Genomic DNA, 6,564 nt, shown 5'->3' on the forward strand with positions numbered 1-6,564 from the left:
TATACAATTTCTTTTAAAATTTATTTTAATTTCTAATATATTATGAATGATATATTTTATTATTTATAATATTTAATATTACATTTCAATCTACTAATTGAATTTTAACATTAAATTTTTAAAGAAAAGTTACAATTGACTTAAACACTTAAAATATATTCTAATATACAACTTTTATCTGTACAGATGAATTTTAGGAACTTAAATTAATAAAAGAAATTAACAATTCAAAAATAATAATTTTATCTTTATAGTAAAAAATTTGAATTAATAAAATATTATGATCATATTGTAAAACTTTAACTTTAAAATAAAAATATATTATATTCATAAAAAAATTATTTAAAGAACTTAATTTCTTACATTAATAAATATAATTGACATAAATTATTTAGAAGAGAAGTCTTGTTTGATTAAATAATTATCTAATTAATTACAATTTTTTTACAATTAATTCATTTTTTTATTAATTCTTGTTAGATATTTTAAATGATTTAATTTTAATAATAAAGTATGTAATCTCACCATTTAAATAAAATTAACTATATATAATATTATATATATATATATATATATTTTTTTTTTATATATAGTAAATTATTATTTTATGCTATCATTTAATTATAAATTTTATATATATAATAGTTGGTATGAAAAATTAATTAGTATTATAAAATTTATTAATATTTAATAATTTAATTTATTAATCTTTTATGATAATATTTTTTAAGGTTACTAACGAATATTTTTTAATTTTCATTGAGATTGGAGATGGATAAAATATCATAATTTTCCCACGGAAATAATCCGTGGGTAAGACCGTCTGAAATATGCATCCTACTTTTCCCACGGACAAAATCCGTGGGTAATAGCATCTAAAATTTCAGACGGAACATATCCGTGGGAAATATCAGTCTGAAACATCAAAATTTTCCCACGGACTAAATCCGTCGGTAAGGTTATCTGAAATTTCAGACGGAACAAATCCGTGGGTAATATCCGTCGGTAATGTCATTTTACCCACGGATATTTATCCGTGGGAAATAATCCGTGGGTAATGAGTATTTTTCTTGTAGTGAAAGAGAAATAAATTTCTCAAGAGAAAAATAAATAAATTTTCTAGATAAACTATTATTTAAATTAGTCTAATTTTTTTAAAAAAAGATTCAATTAAAAAGATTATTATTTAATTTTCTTTTATAGCATTATGTTTCTCATTTTTTAATACATCATGATATATTAATTGTCCATTTTAAATTATATATTTTTTATTATTTAAAAAAAATAATTTTATTGGGAGGATAATGATTTTTATATTTGCTTTCAATTAAGAGAAAAATATTTTTGAATTTTTTTAAAAATTTCTATTTAGCGACCGATTTTAATTTGGTCGCTAAAATTATTATAAATAATAATTTTTTTATTTTTTTAGCGACCGATTTTAATTTGGTCGCTAAAATTATTATAAATAATAATATTTTTTATTTTTTTAGCAACCGATTTTAATTTGGTCGCTAAAGTTATTTTAAATAATAATATTTTTTATTTTTTTAGCTACCAAATTAAAATCGTTTGCTAAAAAAATAAAAATATTATTATTTATAATAATTTTAGCGACCAAATTAAAATCGGTCGCTAAAGTTATTATAAATAATAATATTTTTTTATTTTTTTAGCGACCGATTTTAATTTGGTCGCTAAAATTATTATAAATAATTTTTTTATTATTATTTTAGCGACCAAATTCAAATCAGTCGCTAAAAAAATAAAAAAATATTATTATTTATAATAATTTTAGCGACCATATTAAAATCGGTCGCTAAAGTTATTATAAATAATAATATATTTTTATTTTTTTAGCGACCGATTTTAATTTGGTCGCTAAAATTATTATAAATAATATTTTTTTAATTTTTTAGCGACCGATTTATAATTTGGTCGCTAAAATTATTATAAATAATAATATTTTATTCTTTTAGCGACCGAAATCGTTCCGTCGCTATTTTAACCAATAATTATTATTTTAGCGACCAATTTAGCGACCGTTTATTGGCCACTAAAAAAATCGGTCGCTAAATAAAATTTGCAACTAAATTAGATTCGGTCGCTAATTATGTCGCTATTAGCGACGAAAAAAAATCGGTCGCTAATTTCGGTGGCTAAATTGGTTTTTTTTTGTAGTGTGCTAGCCTCTCTAGAAAGCATGAAGGCAACCAAAGTCACCTTCTGTATCAAAGGACATCCCATAGCTTAGAATATCTTTTCAACTTCAAAAATCCAGTCAGTAGCTCCATCAGGATTATAACCCCCATGGAAGCTTGGTGGATTATTTCGCTGGAATCTCTCCAGCCAATCTACCTCTGGTTGTTGGTTCATATTACCAAGAGCTTGAGTCATCGCTTGCAAAGCATCAGCGATTGCACGGTCGTTCCTACCTCCTGCCATTACTTTTCTGATCACCAAAAAAGTTAACAATTATACTATAAGTAAACAATAAACTTAATCAATCATAAGACTAACATATCAACAAATTCCACAATCAATCATTCCATCAATTATCTACCAAACAAGCAAAGTAGACTCATAACTCACGGCCGATTGGATCGACCTGCTCCGATATCACTAAATGTGACACCCTTACTACCCCAACATATATATTGTAATAATAAAAACTTAAAAATAATTTTTTTAATTTCGGTAAAAGGGTTCACATGAGAATCTTAAAAATTATCCTTCAATAACCACAATAACAAAAATGAACCGCAAGAGTTTTCAAATTATTTTCAAAAATAACATTTACAATAAAAACCTATGTTCTAAAAAATCCTTTGCCCCGATGTCACAATATCAGAGCATCCCGACAATTCAACCGTTCGCATTCTAGATACCACTCGTAGCCAGATCTTCCTCACCTAAAATATCCACAAATCGCACGGTGAGAAAAGAAAGCATCTATATATATAGCACATAAGAAAACACAATATATTATCTCATTATAACCTAATATTCATAAATATTTCAACATATCGTATTTCAATCAATCATGCATCGTCATCACGTCATAATTCTCAATCACCCAAATCATCACAAATCTTGCACTTCACACTATGCCAAGGTCACGCTTGTGACACCCTCTACCCCAACATACATATACAATAATTATAAAAAATATAAAAAATTTTCATCATTAAAAATCAAATTTCCAGTCACGTAAGGGTAAAGAGTTCACATTCATAAACTTAATCCAAATAACATGCCGGTAAAATTACAAAGAAATAAAACTGAATTTTCTAAAATAATTTAATAAGAACATCTTAAACTAATTCTATCTATGTCCCGATGTCACATGTCCTATCAGAGCAAAACCCAACATAGAAGCCTAAGCTTCATCACCAACATCCTCAGCCTCACGCTGATGATCACCTGTATAACAGTCAAAACAGAACAACACGAGAAAAGGGAGTGAGAAACATCTCACTCTGACTCACAGTGTAGAAATATACGCCGAATAACCAAACACAAACAAAATAAGTATAACATAGATAAATTAATAATAACATCACACTCATCCAAGACATAAACCATCACTTTATCATATAACATTAAGAATGCATATGCATGGACACGGACTACATATTATTATGCATGTGGCGCCAGTAAAACATCACATGGCATATTGCCGCTAGCAATACACGAAGAGTAGTCTAGGAGTACATGCCGGGTCACACCCTCTGCGCACTCTCACTAGAAGGATATACTACTAGAGTCTCGTCGGGATAGCTAAGCCGCGCAAGATACATCCCATGCACACAATGGGCGAGACTGGGACTTCCAAACCGAGCTATCCACAAGGACTAATCCCCAAAGCTTTTACACTAGGGGGCCTTCTCTGGCGGTGTATTCCATATCGTACCCTTAAAACACTTATGCAAATGATGCATGTCATTCAAGACTCTATGCATTCTCATATCTCATTATCATTTCTCATTCCCATATCACATTATCATGTCTCATTATCACTTTTCACATCATCTCATCATATTCACATAGTCATCACTTTTCACATCATCTCATCATATTCACATAATCATCATTTTTCACATCATCTCATCATATTCATATACTGTCTACAGAGCACTCAAAATCATATCAAAACTGATCTATTTTCAAGATTATATACATATTTACACTCAGCAAATATCAAGAAACACAACAGAAAACTCAGAAGGTAAAACAGAAAACATTTAAAATTTGCCTCTTACAATTATCAATGCATTCCCTTAGGGTTTCCCATAGGAACCCATAGAAATCTCAATTCATACGATTAATTACATATAAGAAAATAATAGGCAAAACAGATACAATTGGGAAAAACCCATCATACATAAGCATACAAAAAATGCAACAAACACAGGATTGGGGGCCAATCCCACTACCCAGCATATAATCCCACACCCAGAGCGAGGTTTCTCACTCCCCCCTTACCTGGATGAGCAGAAGACGGATGGTCTTGGTGTGATCTAAGATCGTTCCTGAGTACTTTTCCTTAGAGCTCTTTGTTTCTCCTTTTTTTTTCTAACCCCTCAGAATGCAAACGAGGCAGATAGGGTTAACACTACCTGATTCCTTTCTTAAAATTAATCTATTGGGCTGGGTCAACCCAACCCATTTTCCTTCTCTTCTAACCCACTTCTCTTTCTCCTCAAAATAATTAAATAAATTAAATACATGTATATTATAAAATATTTTTCCTCTATAATAATAATATATTTCTTACCCAAAATATAATAATAAATTTCAATAACAAAAAATCATATAAAATCAACCTTCTCTTAAAACATATAAATATTTATTTAAAAATACTTATTTAATACGTACAAAATAATTGTCCAAAATAATATTTCTATATAATTATTAAAATAATTATGATCAAATACCATATAATAATAATAATAACAATAACCTTTTTGAAAACTGGGGTGTTACAACGCTACCCATTTAACAATCTCAGGCCGTGCTCACCCCTGATATAACACTGTGCCAAGGTCACGTTATCCCTATCCCAGGGCCGTGCTCACCCCTGACATGTTAACCAAGGTCACGATACCCATTTAATAATCTCAGGCCGTGCTCACCCCTGATATAACATTGTGCCAATGTCACGTTGTCCCTATCCCAGGACCATGCTCACCCCTGACATGTTAACCAAGGTCACGATACCCACGTAACAATCCAGAGCCGTGCTCACCCCTGATATAACACTGTGCCAAGGTCACGTTACCCCTAACCTAGGGTCGTGCTCACCCCTGACATGTTAACCAAGGTCACGATACTCACGTAACAATCTCGGGCCGTGCTCACCCCTGGTCATAGGTGTGAAGAACCACAATCACATCTCATTCACATTCCACATAACATCTCATAATTCAATTCCATACGCACATCTCAAGCAATTCACATCTAAGTCATCAATTTTTATCAAGTAATATAGCAATAATATTCATAAATTAATATAATAATCAATTTTAATAAAATCTTAACATAAACGATAAAATTCTCAATTATTCCAAAACCTAACTTACAGGCACTTTTCTACAGTTTCGTTCTTCCTCTCAGGTCATCATTCTTACAAATTAAATATGTATTTCTAATCCTCAACACATACAGAATCTAATGGGATCAATAATTTCTCAAACAGAAATATTCTAATTTTTCCAAAACCTAGCTTACAAGACACTTTTCTATAATTTCGTTCTCTCTCCCAGATCATCATTCTTACAAATTATTGGCATATTTATAACCCTCATCACATACAGAATCTAATGGGATCATCCATTCCTCAAACAGAAATCATCCAACTTTTCACAACCTAACTTACAGGCACTTTTCTATAATTTCGTTTTCTCTCCCAAAGCATCATTTTTACCAATTAATCATATATCCATGTTCCTAAATACATACATAATCAAATAAGACCAATAATTCTTCAAACAGAAATAATTATAAAATTAGGGTTCTTCCTCTACCCAATTTCCTCACGTAACTCTACATATAAATAATTCTTTTTTCCCCCGTACCTGGATAAGAAGAAGCTGAATCTAGATATGTAGAAGCTGAATCTACACTAGATCTGGTTGATCTCCCTCGCTGGGTTCCCTTCGGTCTGAAGCAGAAAGTAGATGAAAGAAGAGAGAGAGCAGAAGAAAAGAAATTAGAAATGAAAGGTGTGCTTTTTGGGAGTGGCAAACAGCTCTATATATAAGCATTCTGCGCCGGAACGGCCCGTTCCAAATCCGGAACGGCCCGTTCTGAACCCTTAAACCATGACTAAAAATCACATCCAGAACGGCCCGTTCCAAAACCAGAACGGCCTGTTCTGGTGTGCATTAATTACACCCAACGGCCATAATTTTGGGAACGTCCCGTTCCAAGCCCGTTCCCATTTAGGGTTAATGGCATATTTAATAGTCCGGAACGGCCCGTTCCATCTTGAGAACGGCCCGTTCTGGGCTATTAACTCACATTCAATTTGGTAGTTTGGAACGGCCCGTTCCAATTCCGGAA

This window comes from Cajanus cajan, chromosome 4, assembly GCF_000230855.2.
Source record: "Cajanus cajan strain Asha chromosome 4, NIPB_CcT2T_4, whole genome shotgun sequence".
NCBI lineage: Eukaryota > Viridiplantae > Streptophyta > Magnoliopsida > Fabales > Fabaceae > Cajanus > Cajanus cajan.